Source organism: Macaca thibetana, chromosome 14 (assembly GCF_024542745.1).
Source record: "Macaca thibetana thibetana isolate TM-01 chromosome 14, ASM2454274v1, whole genome shotgun sequence".
Classification (NCBI taxonomy): domain Eukaryota; kingdom Metazoa; phylum Chordata; class Mammalia; order Primates; family Cercopithecidae; genus Macaca; species Macaca thibetana.
Window position 1 is genome coordinate 105454255 of NC_065591.1, and position 27183 is coordinate 105481437.

The 27183-nt window shown below is 45.6% G+C and overlaps 1 protein-coding gene and 1 long non-coding RNA gene across 2 annotated transcripts in view; one reads left to right on the plus strand and one right to left on the minus strand.

The window, feature by feature from the left end:
* Positions 1-1206, minus strand: part of LOC126935936 (uncharacterized) — a 51575-nt gene extending 50369 nt beyond the window's left edge. The window contains exon 1 of the long non-coding RNA XR_007719346.1: positions 1037-1206. This is a non-coding gene — a long non-coding RNA (uncharacterized LOC126935936). The remainder of the gene's footprint in view (positions 1-1036) is intronic.
* Positions 1-27183, plus strand: part of REXO2 (RNA exonuclease 2) — a 1032599-nt gene that overhangs the window by 214919 nt on the left and 790497 nt on the right. The gene's annotated exons all lie outside the window — the stretch shown is intronic.

Sequence of the window (27183 nt, forward strand, 5' to 3'; positions counted from 1 at the left end):
TTTTTAGTAGAGACAGGATTTCACCCTGTTAGCCAGGCTGGTCTCGAACTCCTGGCCTCAAGTGATCTGCCCACCTCGGCCTCCCAAAGTGCTGGGATTACAGGCGCAAGTCACTGTGCCCAACCGAGAGAATTTCTTAACATCAGATATGTAGATTGATTTTCCCCCATGATCATATTAAAAAATGAGGAAGCTGCCTTAAGATTTGGTTTGTGGCCCTCAGAAATCTCAAAGGCACATGGGGCTACAACCCAATGTGACAGGGCAGAGGTGGGTCACATGCTCGCCTTTGGAGCAGGAACACTGAAGTGAGGCTTGAGTGACAGAGAGGAGGAGGAAGGGTGGCTCCCTGCAGGGAACCCAGTGGAACCCCTCAGTGACAGCTTTGGCGTGGGAGGGAAGGGAAGGGAAGGGTAGATGAATGTCAGAAACTGGAAGACAGTAAGTGGAGCTCCTACCTAAGCATATTAAGTATTTTCTCTGCATAGCAGTCAGATGAGAGTTGAGTTGGGACTTGACCCACTGTCCCCAGATGCTAGCAATCTGTTACAAGACTCCCTAGTCACTTAGCCTGAAGAATACTTATTACCTGTCTTCTTTTTTGTTTTCTTCTGAGCTGTCCTTTTAATAACATGACAAATTCGGCCCACATGCATACAGAAATTCCCATGCAGATGTTGGCAGCTTTGTTCCACCATGGCAAGGCTGTCAGGTGCAGAAAGCATGAAAACAGAGGGATCCTTGACACAGAAGGTCTTCCACGCTACTCCTGCAGGATTAGGGATTGGCTTCCTGACACTTTCTTGGAAGCCTGGGGTCCAAACTACAGGCACCGAAGCCACAAATGCCAGCCCCTGGCCAGATGGTTTAAACCCCATCCCATTTATTCAGAAAAGTAACAGTTGCCTGGGTTTAGACATTTTCTTTAGGAAGGTTTCTATAATCACCTGCCTCAGAGGCACACACAATAGGGCACATGTTAGTAACAATACAGCAGTGCATTAAAGTAAATTACATTTTAAAAGATATTATCTACCTTAGAAGTCTCTCCCGCTAGGTCTGGAAGGTGGGGCAGGACAGCTCCCAGCTGAGTCATTACCAGGGGCTTCTTTGGAGAAATCAGCTGGTGCGCAAGAGCAGAGGGGAGAGAGGGTGTGCCTGGAAGCTTGAAGATGCGCTGAGATCCCTGAGCATAGCTGGGGTCCTGAGACCTGCTGCCCAGCTCTGGTGTCTCTGCCTCTAGTCTTTTTGTCTGAGCACTCGTGTGTCACAGGGGACGGGTGTGGCAGGGAGAGCATAGGCTCCTGAGTCACACAAATGTGAACTCAAGCCTTGGCTTCACTGTTACAAGTTGGGGGACCTAGAGAAATATACTCGACCTCTCTGAGCTTTCTCCTTTTTTTCAGTAAAATAAAATAGAAATACAAACTCGTGAGACTGTAGTAAAGACTAAATCACTTTCAGATAGATCACCTTTATTGTTACATAGAGAATGAATGAGGCGGGAGAGAAACTGGAGGTGGAGGGCTATATGGGAGAATATTGCAAATAGCCTGAGCAAGAGATGACCAGGACCTAAACTAAAGCAACTGCAAGAAGAGGGAGAGAAAAGAAGGAACACACATGCTATTAAGGATACAGTACTTACATGGCTTGGTCACCAGGGGTATGTAGAGGATGAGAGGAATAGAGTAGATGCACATGGGTTGGGGGACACTGAAATGCCTTGCTGAGATTGGAAGCCATGTGTTTGCAGTAGATCCAACTTACACGGCTCTGTGATTTTCTACAACGTTTAAGTATAGGAACGATAATGGTAAATGGTTAGAGATCTAAGGGATGAGAGAAGGGGTTAAGGTGGGTCAGGTGGAGAGGGTTAAGGTGAGTCAGGTGGAGAGGTTTAGGGTGGGATGGGGAGAAGGTTAGGGTAAGACAGGTGGAGAGGGTTCGGACGGGTCAGGTGGAGAGTGTTAAGATAGGTCAGGTGGAGAGGGTTAGGGTGAGATGAGGAGGGGGTTAGGGTGGGTCAGTGGAGAGGGTTAAGATAGGTCAGGTGGAGAGGGTTAGGGTGAGATGAAGAGAGGATTAGGGTGGGTCACCGGAGAGGGTTAGGTGAGTCAGGTGGAGAGAGTTAGGGCAGGACAGAGGATAGGGTTAAGATGGGTCAGGTGGAGAGGGTTAGGGTGAGATGAGGAGAGGGTGAGGGTAGGTCAGGTGGAGAGGGTTCGGGTGAGATGAGGAGAGGGTGAGGGTAGGTCAGGTGGAAAGGGTTCGGGTGAGATGAGGAGGGGGTTAGGGTGGGTCAGTGGAGAGGGTTAAGGTGGTTCAGGTGGAGAGAGTTAGGGTGAGATGAGGAGGGGGTTAGGGTGGGTCAGTGGAGAGGGTTAAGGTGGTTCAGGTGGAGAGAGTTAGGGTCAGATGAGGAGGGGGTTAGGGTGGGTCAGTGGAGAGGGTTAAGGTGGTTCAGGTGGAGAGAGTTAGGGTCAGATGAGGAGGGGGTTAGGGTGGGTCAGTGGAGAGGGTTAAGGTGGTTCAGGTGGAGAGGGTTCGGGTGAGATGAGGAGAGGGTGAGGGTAGGTCAGGTGGAGAGGGTTCGGGTGAGATGAGGAGGGGGTTAGGGTGGGTCAGTGGAGAGGGTTAAGGTGGTTCAGGTGGAGACGGTTCGGGTGAGATGAGGAGGGGGTTAGGGTGGGTCAGTGGAGAGGGTTAAGGTGGTTCAGGTGGAGAGGGTTCGGGTGAGATGAGGAGGGGGGTTAGGGTGGGTCAGTGGAGAGGGTTAAGGTGGTTCAGGTGGAGAGGGTTCGGGTGAGATGAGGAGGGGGTTAGGGTGGGTCAGTGGAGAGGGTTAAGGTGGTTCAGGTGGAGAGGGTTAGGGTCAGATGAGGAGGGGGTTAGGGTGGGTCAGTGGAGAGGGTTAAGGTGGTTCAGGTGGAGACGGTTAGGGTCAGATGAGGAGGGGGTTAGGGTGGGTCAGTGGAGAGGGTTAAGGTGGTTCAGGTGGAGAGGGTTAGGGTGAGATGAGGAGAGGGTGAGGGTAGGTCAGGTGGAAAGGGTTAGGGTGAGATGAGGAGGGGGTTAGGGTGGGTCAGTGGAGAGGGTTAAGATGGGTCAGGTGGAGAGGGTTCGGGTGAGATGAGGAGGGGGTTAGGGTGGGTCAGTGGAGAGGGTTAAGGTGGTTCAGGTGGAGAGAGTTAGGGTGAGATGAGGAGGGGGTTAGGGTGGGTCAGTGGAGAGGGTTAAGGTGGTTCAGGTGGAGAGGGTTAGGGTGAGATGAGGAGGGGGTTAGGGTGGGTCAGTGGAGAGGGTTAAGGTGGTTCAGGTGGAGAGCATTAAGGTGATATAGAGGGAGAGGGTTGTCTGTGATTGGTGATTGTATCTGTTACAGAGAACTCCCAGCTGGGTAGGGAATGGACTAAAGCCATGGGTGAGATGATGTCCTAGAGTTTCAGGAGTGAAGCCATGCTAGCTGATGACAATGTGCAAGGTTTGAGTGAAGGCATCAGTGAGATTTTTGAGCCCAGGAGATCAAAGATCCCAGAAGCCATGCACTAACTGCTATACAATACTGCCTATTTTAAAAGGCTTAGAGACAACTGGAAAGAGAAGACATGCACATGCAAAGCTCGGGGAGCCTCAGGATTGTGAGATGATGATTAGCTGGGGAACCCACAAGGGCTGTGTGGAGCATATGCTATTTAAAATGGGCATCATGGCCCAGCTCGGTGGCTCTTCCCTGTAATCCCAGTACTTTGGGAGGCCAATGCGGGAGGATCACTTGAGCCCAGGAGTTTGAGACAGCTTGGGCAACATAATGGGACCTCATCCCTAAAAAATATACAAAAATTAGCCAAGTGTGGTGGTGCACACCTGTAGTCCCAGCTACTTGGGAGGCTGAGATGAGAGAATTGCATGAGACTGGGAGGTAGAGGCTGCAGTGAGTCATGATCATGCCACTGCACTCCAACCTGGGTGACAGAGTGAGACCCTATCTCAAAAAAATTATGTGTGTGTATGTGTGTGCGTGTACATATGTATACGGCATCAGAGAGTAAATCGGCAATACTTGGCAATGCAAAGATTAGAGGAAGCAAGTCAGAGAGGATAGCATGATGCCTCAATTATTACAAAGGCCTTCTAACTAGACTTCCTGACCCAGAGTTTCCCCCAAGAAGCTGAATATAGAGTCAGAAATGTTGATTTTAATCCTAGCTATTCTGCTTAAAATTTCGTGACTTTGGATATGTCACAACTCTTTTGAGCCTTACTTTTCTCAACCATAAAATAGAGATAAGAATATCGTTATGGGTTACAAGATTGAATGAAAAGGTGATTTGTAAACAGCACAGATCAATGATTCTAGACCTGCCTGAATATTGAAATTACCTGGAGTGATTGCTAAAATACAGATTTCTGGTGACACTCAGCCATTACCAGCAGGAAAGAGGTCTTTTGACCTCTGTCTCTGCCCACACTCCAAGCTGCTGCCAGGCCCCCATTGACTGAGCCGAACCAGGAGCTGGCCAGCAAAACAGCGTGCGACTTGTGGGGCTCATTCTCCCGGCACATAAACACAAGGGGACAAACAGAATAATTAGCACTCTCCCCTTCTCCAAAGCTCCCAGAGACTCTCCACTGCCTTCTAAATAAAGTCTAATCTCCATAACTGAAGGTTCAAGCCCCTTTATAATCCGCACCATCCTTCCACACTCTCCTTTCCACTCACTGCTAACACAACTGTGGCTGCAATGGTAGTCAGTCAGCACCACGTGTTTCCTGGCCCATTGAGTCTTCTGCCATTCCACCTGCCGGTATGCTCTCCCCAGCCCCTTTTCTCTTAGGAGAACCTTCTCAGCCTCAATTCAAGGTCTGTCTGTGAGGGCATCTCTAATAACCTCCAACTGAGAAAGATCCTCCTATCCCTCGGCCCCCCTCTAGAGATCGCATTTGTACCACTTGTATGATTCACCAAGGCCCACCTTACACCTGCCATCCGTCCCCACCTTTCCCTGTGGTGAAGTCATTTGTATCCATGTATTACCAGAGAAGGGACCAAAATGGAGGAAGGTGAAGAAGACGGCACAGTCCCCATTGCTTCCGGGTTCTTCATCACCAACTTTCCCGCGGCCGGGAAAGTGCAGGACAACCGAGCATGCGCCAGGTGACGTCAATCCGAAGAAATCGAAACTTACCCGGCGACGCCTACGGAGACACCCCTATCACGCCCTTATCCCGCCCACTGCCCTCCCCCTTCCAGTACCAATGCATAAAAGTCCGCTGCAGGCAGAGGCCAGTGCGACTTCCCTGGCCCCACACCTGAGTTCTCTCCGAGAACTTCGCCGGAGAGTGTATGCATATTTGCAATAAAAGGCTGCCGCTTTCTTATGTACTTTGGCCTCATGTTTAGTTATTTAGCTCTCCTAAATTAAATTAAAACAACCTCCTCTATGAGATTGAAAGCTCCTTGAGGATAGAAACCATGTATTTTATGTCCTTCCATTGCCCAGCCAATTCCCAACGTTTGTGTTGGCTTAGGACACCTCCACCTCCTTTCCCTGGCTCACAGACTCCTGTGCCTTCTCTAAGATCCAGCTCAAATGCCAACTCCCCTAGTTCCTCCAAGCATAGCCATTTATCTCCCCCTTTCTTCTACCAGAGGACTGTAAATGTGTCTCTGTCCCCCTACCCCTTTCCCACCCAGGCAGTGAGTGTCCTGGTTAGGAGTGCACACTCTGCAGCCCGTCTGCCTGAGTTCAAACCCTGAGACTCTATATCACTCAAAAGCTGTGCAACATTGAGAAATGCCTATGCCTGTTTCTTCATTTCACTCACCATAGGAAATGAGTTTATATGTGTAAAGCTCTTAGCATGGTGCTGCCATATATATTAAATGCTGAATAAATGTTAGCTATTAATAATAACACTTTAAGCTCCTAAAAAGGCAAGACCTGTGTCTTAGCCTTTGCTTCCCTAGTGTATACACAATTCTTGATATTGATTGGTGCTCAGTATATATTTGTTGATAGCCTCAATGCATAGTCATTTAGAATTCAGTGAATATCTGGGTGGGTGGGTGAGTGAAGGGATAAGTGGATGGGTGGTCAAATGTAGGTACTTTGTAAATGCTGCTGGTTTGCACGAATACGTGAATCAGTAGGTATTCAATACATGCTGTCTGGTTAGTTCGTTGCTTAAAACAAATGAGTGAATGAGAAAAAGAATAACAGGTATTAAGTAAGAAGGTTGATTGGTTGCACGGTTCAATTAACAAGCAGATTTTCCACAAATAGCAGATGTTCCATAAATGTTGGCTGGCTGAGTAAATGAACAAACTCCCAAAATGTAACAGCAGCCTGGAGTCAAAGCCGAAAGGACATAGCTACAGCACCGGTCAGAGAGAGGGGGTGATAGACTTATCTCCTCCACGGTAACTGCCTCAGAAATTGTCCCCTTGTCCCTGCCATTTCTGAAGTTCTCCTACATCCGTCCTGGTGCTCACAGGTGATACAGGAACCTGTGGTAGGAAGAAGGGCTGGAGATGCACCAGCCTCTCCCTCTTCTCCCCACTCAGCCAAGGACCAGCCTACTCAAGACCCTGTGCCCCCAGTACCGGCCTCCACGCCCTGCCCCTCATGAGGAGAGCAACCTCCACCTCAGAGCGCATTAGGAGCAAAGTCTGTATTACCTCAGTCCCAGGGGGCTAATCACCTCACACATCCTTGGCCCCAGTTTCTGGCTCTGCTTTTCCCCTGAGGCAGCCCCAGCAACCACATGTCTCTAGTTAATGAATTATTTTGCAACACGTCTGGAGATGCATGAACTAGAAATCTTACACATGTTGGAGGATTTTGCCGTTTCTATTAAATATGCCATTCATTTGGTGGGTAATTAAATGTGCAATAATGGGCTCTAATTTCCATCTTAAATGACTTCCTAGGAGTAGCAGAAAGGAAGATGCAGGGTGTAATTTTCCGGAAGAACCTTTTTTTCCCCTAAAGCTTTTCATAAAGAAGAGGGAATTGAGGAAAATAAGGTTAGTTTGATAGTGCACCACATGTGAGTCTTCTGCAATTGCCCCCGGCAGGGAGAGACTAAAGCCAGTAACACAGTAGCATCCCCCACCCTCGAAGCCCTGAGGCAGCCTAGGGAAGGCTGTCCAAGGAGTCTGAGCTCAGGGGAGAGAAAAGAGCTTGGGCAGAAACAGGAGCCGGTAGTGAGGAGGAAGGGGGCATCTCCGCAGTCTCTGCCACAGATCCGAGAATGATAAGCCTTCTTCCTCCTCTCTGCACTTCCCCACTGTATGTGTGTGCTGTGTGTGAGCACACATAGGCACACACATGTGCACACGCATGCATGCACACACAAACATGCACACGAGCATGGGCTTCACTGTCCAGCACTAGCAGCAGCAATCTGAGCCAACTGCAGCGAGGCAGCCAGGAAGCAGGAGGGAAGAGAGGGGTCCACGCCGCATTGGCGTGAAAAGGGCCAGGTGGGAAACACCGCTCCTGCGGGAGGTGCGTGGGCTTTGAGGTCACACACACCTGGCTGCAGATTCAGGTTCCAGCACTTGCTGTGAGCATATGGTCACTTAGCCTCTCGAGATTCAGCTTCCTCATCTGTAGGACGGGAGTAGTCAACCCAACTGCCTGGTAACACCCCTGGCACACAGTAGTAAGCTCTCAATAAACCTGATTCCTACCTGCCCTTCTCTCCCTCAGTTGGCATTGAGGGTCAGCCTTGCTGGGGTCAACGTGCAATCTGCAGGCCAGCTCCTCCCCACCCCCACAGCATCTTGCCTCAGACTGGCCTGCACACTCCACTCCCTCTTCCCCTCCCTCCCTTCATCCCATCTCTAGATGGCCTTGACATCTCCACTTCAGTAGGAATGACATTTTCACCCTTTCTTGAGGCAGGGTTGAGATTTGCAGGGAGGCCAAAGACATCATAATCCAAATGGATTCCTGACGTGAATACAAAGGTAGCACCAGTCAGGAAGGGCAGACAAAGCAAACCTGTGGCACCTCCCTTTCCCTGTATGGTCTGGAGTGAGTTTACAGACTTCCTGGTCAGTACACCGAGGCATCCCTCCCCTCAGAACCTTCAGGAGCTGACACCAGAGGGCATCAAGCAGGGCTTCTCCACTCCTGTGGTTATGAATTTGGAGGTCCCATTGACAGAGCTACTACCACTGGCCAGAGCCTCCCAGCTCCTGGGTCTCTTTCAAGTGGGCAGCTGGTTCAGCTCAGCTTGGCAGAACCCCTGCGTGGTAGACAAGGGTGCTGAGAGGAGGCTGAGAGCAGCAACAAATCAGATGTCTCCCTGCTCCTCTGCCTGGTCTCCATTCTGGGAATCTGGAAAGAAGATAAGCAAATTATTCTGAGTGTCTCCCAGAATATCTCAGGATCTCAGGCCAGGAAATGGACTGTGTGATAGCTGAGGTGGAAGGAGGCCTGGGGTGGAGGTGAGTGGTCGGGGGAGGCAAAATGAAAAGAAATTACCTGGTTGACTCAAAGCAGAGGCTCCACTCAAATTCAAAGGTAGACACGGGTGAAGGTGTGCTGGGGGTGAGGTTGGATCCTTTACAAGGCAAGATCAGACAAGAACAAAAAGGACCCGAGGACCATACCCAGCTATAGGGCCTGGGCCCCATTCAGCAGGGTAAAGGGCGCAGCATACAGCTCCCTCGAGCCAAAATTCTATTTATTCATTCTTTCAAGCACTCACTGTTCACTTACTCAATTACTCAACCAATATTTATGGATTGTCAACTTTACACAAAGCAGACCATTCACGAGATAAACATGAGTTTGAGAGACAGGCAGACCTGGTTTGAGTCTCTATTCTGTCATTAACATTTACATGACTTTGACAAGTTACCTTGAAGTCTCTGGGCCTCAGTTTCCACATCACAGAATAGGGTTATTGTGCAGACCAAATGATAAAACACCTACACTGCTTAGTACGGGGTCTAGCACATAGTTTTGCATTAATTTAAAAATTTGTTATTGCTGTTATTTTGAAAGCAATGTGCTAAGATCTTAAGATGCTCAAAACATGAGATTATCCCCTTGTACAATCAGTGCATAAAATACACATTCTATAAAATTATGTCCCCAGGGAAGAGTGTTCTGTCCTTATTGTTGCCTACACTATCTGCCATAGAGTTTTGCACGTGATAGGTGCTGTTAGCTATTTGGCAAATGACCAAGGATAAACCAGTGTGAACCATTTCAATAATAATTAATGTAGGAGATCATAGCCTTATTTAGGAACACTGGGCTGTAGAGATGGCAATTTAAGCATGGGCACTGACACAGACCCAAATGTAGCCTAGGTATGAAATCTAAGACTGGACACCCCCCGGAGATTGCCTTTCTAGTGTTTCCTTTGAACTTTTCTTAGGTACAGAACGTAAAGTGTTACATGTAGGCTGCCAGGTATTCGTAGTATTACAACATTCATCTCTTATCTTTTGCACAATAAATACTGAATTCCTGTCTGGAGGAAAAATGGCATGCAAAGAAATTCCAGCGTGTGATGAGGAAAGAGAGAGGTGTTGAGAAGTAGCTGGCCAGAATCCATAAACTCACAGGGCATGAAACAAGGTTGGACCATAAGGCAGGAAGGGACTTGAGGAATCACCGTCATCCTTCCCCCTCTTCTAACAGATGAGGACACAAGGTCCAAAGACGCTCTGTGACTTGGCCATGGATACCAGCTAGTTAGTGACAGGGCTCCAACAAAGCATGGTCTCCTGGCTCCATTTCAATGATCCTTCCACTACATCCGGCTATCATCGTCTCTGAACACAAATTCATCAGAGGCCAGCAGATGACTGCTTTCTTCCCAATCAGGCGAGAGGGACTGGAAGAGCATCATGTAGCAAAAGAGGGCCAAGTACAGTCCCTTATTAGAAGCCAGCCACTGGAGCATGGCCACCCTCCAGCAGACGCCAGTCAAAGCAGCTCTTCTTCAGCCCCCACAATCACCGTCTCTAGGCTGGCTTTTTAAACGAAACAATGTTGTCAAGCATGTTGATGTCTGCAATTAAGCCAGCTGGACAGGGGAATTCATGCTAGAGACAGTTAGAACTGACAACTGCTTTTAAAAATGAAAACAATCTGAGGAATATTTAAGTGAGTCACAGTTCAGCTGCCACATTAAAAAAAAAAAAAAAAAAAAAGGCCAGGCACGATGGCTCACGCCTGTAATCCCAGTACTTTGGGAGGCCGAGGTGGGTGGAGCACCTGAGGTCAGGAGTTTGAGACCAGCTTGGCCAACATGGTGAAACCCTGTCTCTACTAAAAATATAAAAACTAGCCAGGCGTGGTGGTGGGCACCTGTAATCCCAGCTACTTGGGAGGCTGAGGCAGGAGAATTACTTGAACCCAGGAGATGGAGGTTGCAGTGAGCCGACACTGTGCTACTGTACTCCAGCCTCAGCGACAGAGTGACACTCTGTCTCAAAAAAAAAAAAAAAAAAAAAAAAAAAAACAGGAGCATGGGGCTTGAAGAATTGCCTTAGGGGAGAGATACTGGCCACTGGGCAAGGCTCTCCAAGGGGCCTCTTCCAGTGAAACCAAACTCAGAGGAATCCACAGAGACCACACCTCCCCTTTTTTTAAAAGCTCTTCCTCCTCACACCCTCCAAGTTACAGGTCAACTATGTGCTGCAGCAAGTGACTGGGGCCCTCAATGGGGTGAAGAAAGGAAGTTGAAGAACCTAGGGAACTACTTGTGAACAAGCACCATTTGACTCTAGACCCTACCCTGCACCTCCTCAGGGTCCCTGTCCCTCTTTTTGCCCCCTCACACAGTCCTGGCCACGTACAGTCTCCGCCCACACACAGTCCTCTCCCACACACAGTCTCCGCCCCCTTATCAAAGGCATCTGCCTAACTCTGCTTAGTTCTTTCTGATAACTGTTGCAAAATCTCAAGTGATAACAAAGGGACCTCTTTCACCATTTTCTAACCAGGGTCTGATACAGGTCCTGATGCATACTAAACATTTAATAAATGTGTTAAGTGACCAAAAACTCTTAAATACTACCATTTTATTTCCACCTGCAATTCTCTAGTTTAATTCCATCTCACACCTGTTCTTTACTTAGGAATCTATGACCCTTCAGATGTTGGCAGCTGGGAGCACCATTTCATAGACGAGAAAACTGAAGTTTGAATCAGTGAAGGAGAATTGCCTGGGATGACCCAGCTGGGAGCTGGAAAAGCCAAGCATCCTACAGGTCTTTCACCTGGGGTCTCACACTCTTTCAACCACAGGAGCTGCCTTTCCTGAGCTGTGGATGCTTCAAGGGTAATAGAATATAAAAGGGAACTCTGTTATTCCAGGACCTAACTTGGGGCCATGTGCATGGTAGGAGCTCACTACCTAAAACAATTCAACTTAAAGGTTCTACTGGAGGCTGTTCTTTCACAGGGAGGAGGCGGTGGAGGTAGGGGATGCATCATAGGTGATGGTGATAGAGAATGATAAACAAGGCAATTTCACACAGTTACAAGAGCCTGAAAGATCGTCACAAATGGAAAATCTTAGAGAAAAAAATGCAAGGCAGAATGCATCAAAAGAATCACAGGCTAGGTTGTATGAGTCAAACTCTTAATGCTCAGAGATTCAGAGAGGGGAAGGGAGAGACCAGGGGAGATGAAGTCAAATGCTTCATGGAACTGGGGCCCTGCATTGAACCTTGAAGAAAGGTTAGAATTTGGTTAGGTAAAGGAGTCTGGAGCTGAGTCTTCCAAATGTAAAATCTGGAGCAAAGGAAATGGAAAGGAGGAAGCATTTATTGAGCAACTGTTATATGGTAGGACCATGCCAGATGCTGTCACAGCCATTAGCAGCTCACTCACCTACAAGGTGTTTATTCCCTCGCTCTGTGGGGACAGGAGAATGATCAGACTATAGCAGGGGACCCAAGTCGGAAAAAAATGAAAACAAATGGATCAGAGCAGCTCAGGTTAGGACAGACCTTAAATTCCAGGCTAAGAAACTTTCCCTGACACCTTCCCATGTGCTTGCTACAGCATTGTGTCATAACTTCTTAGTAACTTAAAAGCCAGGCTATGGGCAGCTGGAAAGCAGAGATCGCTTCACACATCACTGCAATGGTCTCAAACCTTAGTGTGCATCAGAATCACAGGGAAAGCTTGTGAAAACTCCAGTTATAGGCCCCCACCCCCAGAGTTTCTGATTTAGTAGGTCTTCAGGTAAGTCTGCAAATTTGCATCTCTAACAAATTCCAGATCTCACAGTTGGCCCTGGTGATTCCTGTTTTCTGATATTCATATTCCTGTGGAGTTTCCTCCTACCTTGAATAGGGTTTACTTATGTGACCAACAGGGCATTGTGGAAGTGATGGTGTATGACTTTGAAGAATAGCTTATAAAAGACATTGCAGCTTTCAACTTATTCTCTTGGATTGTTTATTATGGGGGAAGCCAGCTGCCATGTTGAAAGGATACTCAAGCAGCCTTGTGGAGAGGTCACATGGGAGAAACTAAAGCTTCCCACTGACAACCAACCCCAGTTTGTCAGCCGGGTAATGACCTACCTTGGAAACAGATCCTCCAGTCCCTATCAAATGTGAAAATGACTGCAGCCTCAGCCAATTTGTGACTGCTACTTCATGGTAGACCCTAACCTAGAATCTACAGAAACTATGAGACACAATAAATGGTTACTGTTATTTTAGGCCACTAAGTTTTTGGGTGATTTGTTATATAGCTGCAGATAGCTAGTACACCAAATGATGCTGATGTAGCTGGTCCAGGGACCACACTTTGAGACTGACTACAGCATTGTAACCCTTGTACCCACCATGTGCCCGTTGTATAAAATGCATTCAATAAATGTGTTTTAAATTAATTAATGAGTAAATAGATGGATGAATGAAGGTTAGACTTAAAGCTACAGGTATGGGAGAGTCACTGAGTTGAGAAATGGCAGATTGGCAGAGGCATTTGGGGATACTTGCTATATTAGTGCATTCCCGCAGTGCTATGAAGAACTACTTGAGACTGGATAATTTATTAAGAAAAGAGGTTTAATTGGCTCATGATTCCACAGGCTGTACAGGCTTTTGCTTCTGGGGAGGCCTCAGGAAACTTACTATCATGGTGGAAAGAGAAGGGGAACCTGGCACGTCTTATGTGGCCAGAGCAGGAGGAAGAGAGGGCAAAGTGGGCGGTGCTACACAGTTTTAAGCAACCAAATCTCGTGAGAACTCACTTTCATGAGAACAGCAAGGCAGAAGTCTGTCCCCATGATCCAATTACCTCCCACAAGACCCCTCCTCCAACATAGGGGATTACAATTCCACATGAGATTTGGGTGGAGACACAATCCAAACCATATCACTTGCTAAGAAAGGTCTCTAGATCCATGGTTTGCTGAGTGACCCTGCTGGCAAAATTGCCAGCTCAATATGCAGTCTCCACTCTAGTTTCATTTGCCTCCATCCAAGCACTTGGCAACCAGAGGAGCCTAGGCCTGGGAACTGCCATCTCTACTTCTCCTTCTGACCTGCAGAAGGCTGCTCAGGACATCCATTTCCCCCTGCATTTTGGTCCCCATCAGGAATCTCCCATCCCTCTCTCTGCTCTTCTTTGTCGGTCCTTGTCCTCTCATTTTGTCCAACATTCCTCCCACTCCCCACCCCTTTTCTAATAGGCTCACCTTCTTCAACAAGCCTTCTGGGGGCTTCCCGGCCTCCTCTGCTGATTCTCCTTGTGGCCCAGCCTGGAGTTTCTTTATCCCCTCTACATTATTCCCACAAAGCAGTTCACAGCACAATGCCACAAATAGTGACCAAATTCCAGCTGCCTATGCTGGTGTAGACATAGGGGTTGTGACCACCAGCTTAAGCTGTGTGCCACCTCACCCAGTGACAGGAACATGTAGAAAGGGTTAAACAAGAACACTTCTATCAAAGGGGACCTTTCATCACAAACCCAGCCCAGGAGAAATTCTCCATTCCTCCACATATTTGATTGCTGCATTTGGAACTCATTGGAAGAAAACTGGCTTTACTTTGATGTTTTTCCAGCTGTTTCTCCCTTGCTTTATTGGTCTCAGCTACTCTGCCAGAGCTTCAGACTTATTTGTCTTCCCCTGCATTTATGCACAGGGTGTTTGTGCAGTAATACCTAGGATTTGGTTGGGATTTCTGAAAAACACAGTCTGGTATATGCTACAGAGTCTACCTGACTTCTACACATGACTTGGAATACGGAACTGGGCACAGTCTGATTATTTTTAGCATTGTTATAGGGCTATGAAGCGTGTCTATCCATGCTCCCTTCTCTCCCTTGGGTCTCAGATGTCACCTTCCAGGATTCCCAGAGTCTCCAAGAGGAGTGTGGTCAGCCTAGAAGAAGGAGGTAGTGGAGCCCAGCCTCAACTGCCAGCCTCTCCCAAGCCATCACCATGCTGGATGATACAAATAAATTTCCAAAGAAACTCAGTCCGTGTGAAGAAACAGCCCACACAGTTCTACACAGGGTACAGACCACCAGTGTGTCCTCAGGCAGTGCCCACCCCACACGAGGAACATTTCAGCCTCACCCATTCCAGCTCCCAGAGCCTGAGTTCCAGTCCTTTTTCTGAGGCTGGCTTCCATAATGAAAGCTCCTCACACCCAGCAAGTCCAGATGGAAAGGCTTGCTCTTCCTTCGGTTCCACCCTTCCCACAATCTTCCTCTTTGAAAAAGGGCACTCCCAGTCTCCAGGTGCTCAAGCTACAAAGCCAGGATACATTTTTGGCATCTTCCTTTCCCTTGCCTCTCCTCTATTCATTCTTTCACCAAGCCCAGAATATTTTATCTCCAAAATACCTTACAAGCCATCCACTTCTCTCCTTCACTGCCATGACACTAGCCTGGGCCACCATCATCTACCTCTCAAGTGGATCACTCACTAGTGTCTCAGCTCCCACACTGTTCCCTTTCAGTCTATCCTCCACACTGTAGCCAGAGCCACCCAAACCAAATCTGATCACACGATTCCTCTGCTTAAAACTTTCCAATGGTACTAAGAAAAAAAGAAATATCACAAGTCCCTTACATGGCTCTAAGACCTTTCATGATCTCGCCCCTGACCACCACCGCTTGAACCTTCTCCCAGGATACACTACAGTCTTACCCCTCCTTGCCAATCACAGTCCTCAAACATCCCAAGTCCCTCAGCACACTCTGGCCCTTGTGTCTACAAGAGAACACTGATACCTGTGTGCCCATGCTCATTCCTTGCCTAGCTAGCTCCCGCTGTCCTTCAAGTCTGCTTAAAATTCACATTAGCAAAGGCCTTCCCTGATCACCCTAATCTACATTTAGTTCTGCTGTTTTATTCTCTCATGGGTACCCTATACTTCTACTCCATAGTTTGTAATTATATAATTATTCATGCAATATTATGTTTAAGTCTTCCTCATCAGACTATAAGCTCCAGGAGGGCAGGGGTCATGTGTTTCTTTGCCCCTATACTACAACTTGGAGTCATAAATATGAATGAGTCTTTCTCATCGAGGAACTTATACTCTCATGCTAAAGACACATCCACGAACAGGACATTCTAACCGAACCTCTAAGGTGTCAAGGTGTATTAGTCCATTCTCACACTGCTGTAAAGATACTACCTGAGACTGGGTAATTTACAAAGGAAAGAGGTTTAATTGACTCACAGTTCCGCATGGCTGGGGAAGCCTCAGGAAACTTACAATCATGGCAGAAGAGGATGCAAGGACCTTCTTCCCATGGCAACAGGACAGAGAAGCACAAGCAGGGGAAATGCCAGACATTTGTGAAACCATCAGATCTCATGAGAACTCACTCGCTATCATGAGAACAGGATGGGAGAAACCACTCCCATAATCCAATCATTTCTGTCCCTCGACACGTGGGGATTACCATTTAAAATGAGATTTGGGAGGGATGCAGAGCCAAACCAAATCACAAGGCTTTGAAGTTTAGCAAGGTCGAGGGCATAGCCACATTAGCCCAAGAGAACACCAGCTTCCTGGAGTCTGTGAGCATCTAAAGGATGAGCCAAACTCCACCAGTGTGCCCGCCATTTGGCCATTTGGTCATGGCACCTGCTGCTCCTACAGCTCCTTCTAAGGGATGGCTGCCTCACCTTGACCTGAGGAATGGGTAGTCATGGCCATGCCTTTACCCTAGACCTACCCACCAGATCTTACAGCTGATTTCATAATAGGGGGTACCTGACCGAGGGCAACCAATCCCCAGGCTTTCTAGCATGGCATAGAGCAACAGTGCTCAAATTCTGGGGGCTCAGAACATCTTTATATGCTTAAAAATTGCTGAGAACTGGCCGGGCGCGGTGGCTCAAGCCTGTAATCCCAGCACTTTGGGAGGCCGAGGCAGGTGGATCACGAGGTCAGGAGATCGAGACTATCCTGGCTAACATGGTGAAACCTCGTCTCTACTAAAAATACAAAAAACTAGCCGGGCGTGGTGGCGGGCGCCTGTAGTCTCAGCTACTTGGGAGGCTGAGGCCGGAGAATGGCGTGAACCCGGGAGGCGGAGCTTGCAGTGAGCCGAGATCACGCCACTGCACTCCAGCCTGGGAGACACAGCGAGACTCCGTCTCAACAAAAAAAAAAAAAAAAAAAAAAAAAAAAAAAAAAATTGCTGAGAACTACAGAAAACTTTTGTTTATGTGGGCTTATATCTACTAATATTAAACATATGTTTTATACAACACCACATATCGATCAACGTTACCATATTTTTAACTCTAAAAACATTCATTCAGGAGTTCATTTAAAAATAAATAGAAAACCTATTATATCCTAACATAAACTTTTTTTTTTTTTTTAGACAGAGTCTCACATTGTCGCCCAGGGCTGGAGTGCAATGGCAGGATCTCGGCTCACTGCAACCTCTGCCGCCCAGATTCAAGCAATACTCCCACCTCAGCCTCCCGAGTAGCTCGGATTACAGGTGCCTGCCACCACACCCAGCTGAGTTTTTGCATTTTTAGTAGAGACGGGGTTTCACTATGTTGGCCAGGCTGGTCTCGAACTCCTGACCTCGTGATCCGCCCACCTTGGCCTCCCAAAGTGCTTGGATTACAGGCATGAGTTACCGCGCCTGGCCCATAAACAACATATTTTTATGACAGACAACTAAATTTTTCAAAACAAATATTTTAGTGAGAAGAATACACTGTTTTGCAAATTTGCTTAGTGCCTGGCTTAATAGAAGACAGCCAGATTCTTATATCTGCTTCTGCATTCAATCCATTATATGTTGTTTGGGTTGACACATGAAGAAAATCCAGCCTCACACAGATATATAGTTGGAAAAGGTGGGAGTAACTTGAATAGCCATCTCAGATAATCGTGGCTGTTCTTCTTTGATACTACATCAAGACTTGACAAGGGGTAGATTCCTAAATGGGGTACCAGAAACCATATTGGCAAATTTTGTATACTCTATTATATTAAAATCTACTGGTGTATCCCAGACTTTAACTGGATCCTTCACTGTTGAACAATGATGTACCATCCATGTCTTGGTCATTTAGAAAATATCGGTTCCTGGCTGGGCACAGTGGCTCACTGCCAGGAAGATCATTTGAAGTCAGGAGTTTGACACCAGCCTGGTCAACATGGTGAAACCTTGTCTCTCCTAAAAATACAAAAATTAGCTGGGTGTGGTGGTGCATACCTGTAGTCCCAGCTACCCAGGAGGCTGAGGCAGGAGAATCGCTTGAGCCCAGGGGGCAGAGGAGGTTGTAGTGAGCCGAGATTGTGCCACTGCACTCCAGCCTGGATGACAGAGCGAGACTCTGTCTCAAAAAAAAAACAAAAACAAAAACAAAAAAAAACGGTTTACTGAATTATGTAGACTTTTCAAATGACACATTTTATTATAGAATATTTCAAACATCACACTGATTAATATCACCACCAATCTCATCAGAAGAGTCTTAAGAACCAGAAATCTCGCCGGGCGCGGTGGCTCACGCCTGTAATCCCAGCACTTTGGGAGGCCGAGGCGGGCGGATCACAAGGTCAGGAGATCGAGACCACGGTGAAACCCCGTCTCTACTAAAAACACAAAAAATTAGCCGGGCGCGGTTGTGGGCGCCTGTAGTCCCAGCTACTCGGGAGGCTGAGGCAGGAGAATGGCGTGAACCCGGGAGGCGGAGCTTGCAGTGAGCCGAGATCGCGCCACTGCACTCCAGCCTGGGCAACAGAGCGACACTCCGTCTCAAAAAAAAAAAGAACCAGAAATCTCTCCGGCCGGACATGGTGGCTCATGCCTGTAATCCTGGCACGATGGGAGGCCGAGGCAGGTGGATCACGAGGTCAGGAGATCGAGACCATGCTGGCTAACACGGTGAAACTCCATCTCTACTAAAAATACAAAAAACTAGCCAGGCTTGGTGGCAGGCGCCTGTAGTCCCAGCTACTCGGGAAGCTGAGGCAGGAGAATGGCGTGAACCCGGGAGGCGGAGCTTGCAGTGAGCCGAGATTGCGCCACAGCACTCCAGCCTGGGCGCAACAGAGCGAGACTCCATATAAAAAAAAAAAAAAACCTAGAAATCTCTCCAGTTCATTGTGTATCCTTGTGGTTCACTTGTAACATCACATTTCATCGTCAACACCATCAGTTGTTTTCCTTGAGGTGGCAGGTTCACGCCAATCATTTTCAAGAAAATGTCTGCTAAATATCAAATCTGAATAACCATAGTTTTTCTGTCAATTGTTCGCACGAGTAATATGAAGTTTATGAAAAAAGTGGGGCTGGGCGCTATGGCTCACACCTGTAATCCCAGCACTTTGGGAGGCTGAGGTGGGCAGATCACCTGAAGTTGGGAGTTCAAGACCAGTCTGGCCAACATAGTGGAACCCCATCTCTACTAAAAATACAAAAAAAAAATTAGCCGGGTATGGTGGTGGACACTTGTAATCCCAGCTACTCAGAAGGCTGAAGCAGGAGAAGCTCTTGAACCCGGGAGGCGGAGGTTGCAGTGAGCCGAGATCATGCCACTGCACGCCAGCCTAGGCAACAAAGTGAGATTCTGTCTCAAAAAAAGGAAAAAGTAGCTAGTTCAGCTTGCAATTCAGTCATGTAAGTGCTTTTTGAAGATACTCCCATTGTACTGTAGTGTACAGCGGAAATGCTATACACACCCTTCACACAGACTTTAATAAAACATGTACTCAAGAGGCACAATTTAATAAAATTAATAATCTTTACTGCTTCATCAAGGACTCTTTTTTTACTTCAAGTGCACGACGGTTAAAAAAAAAAATACAACTATTAGAATGGTTGGTGGCCTTGCTTTGATTTGTGCCAAGGTGCCAGCAGTTTTATTCAGCATAGCTTTTGTACCATCATTGAAAGTGTCAACATAGTGAAAAAAGCAAATGACATCTTAATATTATCACAAAAAAAAATAGTTTTAACTGTACAGACCCCTGAGAGAGTCTTGGAGACCCACTAGAGGTCCACAGGCCATGCGTTGAATACCATTGGCTCAGAGCAAAACTGATCAGCTAAGACAACCATTTTCTCTGGAATTTTTAAACCAAGAAGCACAAAATAAGGTAGTTAGTAGTGAGTAGTAAACCTAGGAACAGTACTGCTTTTAGATGAGAGCAAGCAGAACCCCTGTCCTGGGCCCCAAACCTCAGGGAGACCACACTTCCTCTCTGATGTCTGGGACCTGTTGGGGCTAGCAGTATCATCCAGGTGAGGCACTCCAAGCCTGGACAAGGAAGGGCATAGGCCCTCTTCTCTGCTTCTCGCCTTTGGGGTATTCCCAGAGCCTCTATCCCACACAGGAGATTGACCAGATGCCCCAAGGAGCACAAGGGCTGATGTCGTTGTCGTAGGCTCTCATGGGTGGACCCTGGTTCCGGGAGGGCAACTTGGCAAGTGGATTGCTTCTGCTGGCTTCTGCAGTATTTCTTTCATAGGATTCCAAAAGATTGGGCTGCCAAAGTGGTGTTACCACACTTTTGGTGACAGTCTTGTCAGACACAAGATGAGTTCATAACTCTAGGCTATCAGAAATCCACTACCCATCCTTGGGCTTAAACTGTGGGGGGCGGCCATGCATCAGCTCTCATCCATCTGTGTTCCAATCATGGTGCCACCTTCAGTTGACAGTACCCAAAGGCAATAGGGGTGCACATGCACTCCCACCCCGCATCCATGCTCTGTGCCACATGTCAGGCAGTTGCCTGGGGAAGCTGAATCATCCCCTCCAAGGTCTTTAGACATCATTGCTCCACAGTGCCAACAGGCCCTTCTGATTGATGTCCTCTCTTGATTTCAGCTGAAGTGGTGACATCGTGTTCTTCTAGATTAGTCTTAAGCCATCCCAGACAAGAGACTGCCCTTATCCCTCCACCTGTGTTTCCCTCATCTATCTTCTCTGCAGCTGGCAGTGTGCGAAAGACCAGAGGGCAGTCAACATTGGAAAAAATCATATTCTTAAGTCCCTAAAGAAGTCAAAAGAAGACATGGTTGTAAAATGTGTTGTTCAATGTTTTTTTTGTTTGTTTTTTTTTTTGTTTTTTTTTTGAGACGGAGTCTCGCTGTGTCTCCCAGGCTGGAGTGCAGTGGCGTGATCTCGGCTCACTGTAAGCTCTGCCTCCCGGGTTCACGCCATTCTCCCGCCTCAGCCTCCCAAGTAGCTGAGACTACAGGCGCCCACCACCACGCCCGGCTAGTTTTTTGTATTTTTAGTAGAGACGGGGTTTCACCATATTAGCCAGGATAGTCTCGATCTCCTGACCTCGTGATCCACCCGCCTCGGCCTCCCAAAGTGCTGGGATTACAGGCTTGAGCCACCGCGCCCGGCCTGTTGTTCAATGTTTATGCTACAAAATTCCAAAAGAGGAATTTAATGTGACCATAGTACAAAGGATTGGTCACATTTTTTTTTTGTATCCTCTGGTTAAGACTTGTATTTGGCCAGGCGTGGTGGCTCACGCCTGTAATCCCAGCACTTTGGGAGGCTGAGGAGGGCGGATCACGAGGTCAGGAGATCAAGACCATCCTGGCTAACATGGTGAAACCTCGTCTCTTCTAAAAATACAAAAAATTAGCCGGGTGGGGTGGTAGGCGCCTGTAGTCCCAGCTACTCGGGAGGCTGAAGCAGGAGAATGGCTTGAACCCGGGAGGTGGAGCTTGAAGTGAGCAGAGATCCCGCCACTGCACTCCAGCCTGGGCGACAGAGGGAGACTCGGTCTCAAAAAAAAAAAAGACTTGTATTAGTGGTCATCCTCAACAAAGACACATAGTAACAACCTTTGAGAGAGTCATTAGAAGTCAGTACTCACAGGTGGTGTGACACATGATACAGGGTCATGAGTCAGGATGGAACCAGTCTTAAATGCATCGTATTAGGGAATTGCAGTGGCAAAAAGATTATACCATTTCAATAAAAAACACATTTCTGAGAGCCATGGTATTGTGCATAATAACAACATTCTTGCTTTTTTCTCAGTGGGAGGTATAAGATTAGTCAGAAACTGTAAATTTAACAATGAAGACCATGAGGTGATGGCTCCTAGGAACAGCCGATGCCTAGACACCATGAAGAAAGAGCACAGGCCCAGATTAGATGATAAACAAATACACAAGTACCCCTTCTCTACCCATTATTCTAAATCTTTACTGATAAATTACTGTGCTTCACATACACCTATGGATTTTATCATTCATTTTTATAACAGCTTTATTGAACTATAATTCATATACCATAAAATCCATCCTTTTAAAGTGTACAATTCAGTGGTTTTTAGCATATTCACAAAGATGCACAGCCATGATAACTATCTAATTGTCAAGCATTTTCACCACCCTTGTAGGAAAACAACCTGTTGCATGCTAAGAGTGATGCCACCTTGAAGCAAAATTTCCATGATGACCGATGTTTGACTCCTGCATACCAAAGTGCTCAAGTAGCTCAGACCCTCAACCCCTCATAAAGATGTTTATCTAACCACCCCAGTGGTCATGAGTATTCTCAAGAAAGTCTGAGGCATGACAGATACAAATGTTTTATCAAAAAAGCTTACTATATAAAGAATATTTTCTGGAGGGTGGGTGTGGGGATCCATTGTCTCGCAGTTGCCTGAGACATTGCTTCTATTTGTAAGTCCATATTAAATGTTTCTCTCTGAGAAATTGGATTCATCTGGGGTAGGTTTGCATTTACCTGCTCTCTGCAAAACATCCTCAAAGAAACCTTTGTCGGATCCAAGAGAAGTTCCTCTTCAAAGGTTTAGTTTGTTTAGTTTCTTTGTTCTCTACTTTCAAGGTCCAACTTCCTTATCCTTTGTGCCTCCCTGCCCCTGGTTCCAGTAAACAACTCTCCCGCCAGTCCTCATCTACAGAGCCCACATCTGCTACTTACTCTGTAATTTACCCCTCCCGCTGTCATGGCTCTTCCTGCCAAAGCTGTCTTTCAAGTTAGTCAGTTGGGCTCGGTTTAGATTGTGCAGTCCAACTCCAGCCAACAGAAACAGGACACAGTAGTAGGGACAAACTGCATTAAAAATAAAAACTCTTTCCCTCCTTTGTTTGATGTACTCTGGTGACAACCAGTCCTACAAAAACACCCTTCTAAAGAAGTAAATTTGCCTTATTGAAAAATCTTTTGTTTGAGTACTTGCTTTCTTTGCGACTCCAAGCTTTACTTCCAACACCTTGTACCCATGAGCAGTCACTTCCCATTCCCAGAACCTGGCAACTACTAATCTACTTTCTGCCTCAATAGATTTGCCTACTCCTGACATTTTATATAAATTAAACCATACAACAGGTAGTCTTTTGTTTCTGGCTTCTTTCACTTAGCATAATGTTTTCAAGTTCATCCATGTTATGGCATATATCAGTACTTTATTCAATTTTATTGCCAAATAATATTCCATTGTATGCTTATACATATATCCTATTTTGTTTATTCATTCATTAATTGTTGGATATATTGGGTTGCTTCTGTTTTTTGCCTACTATAAGTAATGCTGAAATAAATATTCATGTAGAGACACTTTTATGGACATATGTCTTTACTTCTCTTAAGTATATACCTACAAGTGGGATTTGTGGGTCATACGGTGACTCTGTGTTTAGCCTTTTGAAGAACTACCAAACTGTTATCCAAAGTCACTGGCACCATTTTACATTCCCACCAGCAATATATGTGAGTTCCAATTTCTTTACATCCTCACCAAGCTTGTTATTGTCTATCTTTTTTATAATAATTTGTTTTATGGACTATGGTCTATACTAAAGAATGTTCCATATGCACTTGTGAAGAAAGTGTAGTCTGTGTTGTTGGGTGGAGTGTTCTATAGATGTCTGTTAGGTCTAGTTGGTTGATAGTGCTGTCACTATTTCCTTACTGATTTTCAGTCATTATGGAAAGTAGGTATTGAAGTCCTCAACTATTACTGAGTTGCCTTTTGTTTCTTCAATCCACATAGAACCCTTTTGTTGGATGTGTATATGCTTGATTGTTATGTCTTCCTGATAAATTGCACCTTGTTATTATAAAATGTTCTTCTCTTTTCTAATGATTTTTTAAACAGAGATAGGTTTCACTATGTTGCCCAGGCTGGTCTTGAACCTCTGGGCTCAAATGATCCTCCTGCCTTGGCCTCTGAAAGTGCTGAGATTACAGGCATGAGCCACTGTGCCTGGCCTAAAGTGTCCTTCTTTGCCTAGTAATAATTTCTGTCTTAAAGTCTATTTTGTTGATATTAATGTAGCCATTCCAGCTCTTTTTTGGTTTATCTTTGCATCGCATACCTTTTCCAATATTTTTACCTTCAATTTCTTTGTCTTTGAAGCTAAAATATCTGTATTAGCATGTAGTTGGATTATGGTTTTATGTCCAATCTCTCCCTTTCAATTGGAGTCTTTAGGCCATTTACAGTTAATGTAATTACCAGTAAGGTAGGATATACTTCTGCCATTTTGCTATTTGTTTTCTATATTTCATGTGTTTTCTGATGCTCTATTCCTTTATTACTGCCTTCTTTTGTACTAAGTAGATATTTTCTAGTATACCATTTTAATTCCCTTCTTTTATAATATTTTTTGAGTTATTTTTCTAGTGATTGCCTTAGGGGTTAAAACATACAACTTAACTTAAAACAATCTAGTTTGGATTAAAGCCAACTTAATTTCAAAATACAAATAATTTCAAAATAGTATACAAATACTTTCAAAATAGTAAACAAAATCTTTTTTCTTTTTTTCTTTTTTGAGACGGAGTCTCACTCTGTCACCCAGGCTGTAGTGCAGTGGTGTGATCTCAGCTCACTGCAAGCTCTGCCTCCCAGGTTCATGCCATTCTCCTGCCTCAGCGTCCTGAGTGGCTGGGACTACAGGCACCTGCCACTACGCCTGGCTAATTTTTTGTATTTTTAGTGGAGATGAGATTTTACCATGTTAGCCAGGATGCTCTCGATCTCCTGACCTCGTGATCTGCCTCCCTCGGCTTCCCAAAGTGCTGGGACTACAGGCGTGAACCACTGCACCTGGCCTACAAAATCTTTACTCCAATATAGTTCTGTTCCATTTTCCCTCTCTTTTACTTTTATTGTAATAAAAATTACATTTTTATACATTATAACCATGTCAATACAGTTTTGTAATTATTACTGTATGCAGTTGTCTTTTAAAAATCAAATGGAGAGAAAAAGAGGTACAGATATAAAATATTTATACTGTTTTTTATATTAACCTATGTAGTTCCCTTTGTCAGTGCTCTTTATTTCCTTGTGTGGATGCAAGTTGTTGTCTAGTACCCTTCCTTTTATCCTGAAGGACTCCCTTCAGCGTTTCTTGTAGTGGGTCTTCTAACAAGATATTCTCTCAGTTTTTGCTTATCTGGAACTGTCTACATTTTACTTTCATTTCTTTAAGGATAGTTTTGCTGGATTTAGTTTTTTGGGTTCATAATTTTTTCTTTCAGGTTTCTGAACACATTATCCTAATGCCTTCTAGCCTACATGAGAGTCAGATAGTAATCTTATTGAGGATCCTTTGTAGGTGATGAGTTACTTCTCTCCTGCTGCTTTCAAGATTCCCTGTTTGGCTTTGGCTTTTGGTATTTTGACTATAATGTGTCTAGGTATGGATCTCTTTAGGTTTATCCTGCTATCAGTTTGCTGACATTCTGGTGTGTGTAAATTAATGTTTTTATTGAATTTGGAAAGATTTTAGTCATTATTCCTTCAAATATTTTTTCTGTCCTTTTCTCTCATTCTTCTTCTTCTGGGACTCCCAGAATATATGCTGTGCTGGTAACTTGATGATTTCCTACAAGTCTAAGCTCTGAGTTGGCTATAATAAAGACAAGCTTTGAGAATGGATCTTCTCCAGGGATCTGCCAGACAGGTCAAATAGTAACCCTTTTCTGGGTATGAGGCTTTCTGAAGAGCTCCAGACTCATTCTGTTCTCTTCAGTGGCCACTAGGCTGCTGGTTTTCATAGCACAGTTCTGAGGCTAGCTGGTTTCCAAGATTACTGAGTAGCTGGTAAGAAGGAGAAGGGATAGGACAAGTTTAAATGCTACAAAAATGTGCTGTTCTTACTAACATTCAATTATTTCTTAAATAAAACATTTTCAAACTATTGCAAGTTTTTGGTTAATTTCCAGAATTTTGAAAAATTAATTTTGACTATTTTTTTTTCTAGAGTTCCTGTTGCTTTTATGAAGGAAAAGATTTTAAGAGGTTCTCACCTGACCATTCCAGAGGGCTTTAAATTGTTTATATAAACAGGGCCCTAAAACCCTAGTGGTGGCTCTATCTGAAAGAATGTCAATGAGATAAAACTTGAGCCTTGGCAGCCGAAGTTATAAGGAAACAGAAATGATAAATAAGATGAGGAAGAGTAAGCAGAAGCTATAAAGTCAACAAAAATAGAGTACTGGGGAAGTATAAGGTATTGGTAGAGAGCCAAGTAAGGAGCAGACACACAGAGCTGCTGATTCACTTAGTGGTCAAACAATAGAAGAAATACAGACAAATAGGTGGCACTGTGGCACAATGGATAGCACATTGGACTTCTAGTGATGAAAGAAAGACACACAGATTTCTTCTGCTCCTCCTGCCCATTCTGCCACCTTGAAATCAGAACCATGTACGTGTTCCTGCTCTTCTTGTGATCTGTTCAGCTTCTTTGGGGATCTTTAAAATGAAATGAAGTAAGTTGATCTCCTTGAACAACACAGTTTGAACCACACAAGTCCACGTATACACAGATATTTTTCAACCAAACAGGGATCGAAAATACATATTCATGAAATACAAAACCTGTGTATATTTCAGGCTGACTTCTCGTATACACGGGTCTCACAGAGTTGACTGCGAGACTCGAGTATGCACAAATTTTGGTATCCATGGGGTGTCCTGGAACCAATCCACCCACGTCTACCAAGGGATGACTGTAATTGGAGTGAGTGCCTATTCCTTCTAGCCAAAAGAGACAAATAAAATAGCCAGACAGAGAAAGGGAAAGGGCATTCCAGGCACAGGCAAGTCATAAAACAGCCTGGAATGTATGAAAAGATGAAAACTTCAATCCAAAATAGAAGAAAAGGCTGAGAACTAGGAGAAAAGAAACAGTCAATGAGACTAAAAATAGGTTGCTTAAGTGGTTTCTGTGAAGAAGGAACAAAGTACACAGCTTTATATCCTGCATTGCCAGGAAGGTGCCCAGGGTTTGGTTCCCTAAACTGGGTTAATACCCAGAGAATCCAGACTGAAAGGATCTTATTTCTTTAAAGCAGAAATTCTCAAAGTATGGTCCCTAGATGAGCTGTATCAGTACCACCTGGGAACTTGTTAGAAATGCAAATTCATGGTCAGGTGAGATAGCTCATCCCTGTAATCCCAGCACTTTGGGAGGCCGAGGCGGGCAGATCACTTGAGGTCAGGAGTTCGAGACCAGCCTGGCCAACGTGGTGAAATCCTGTCTCTACTAAAAATACAAAAATAAGCCTGAAATTGCTTGAACCCAGGAGGCGGAGGTTGCAGTGAGCTGAGATTGCCCCACAGCACTCCAGCCTGGGCAACAGAGGGAGACTCCATCTCAAAAAAAAGAAAAAAAGAAAAGAAAAGAAATGCAAATTCACAGCCCCCACTACAGATCTACAGAATCAGAA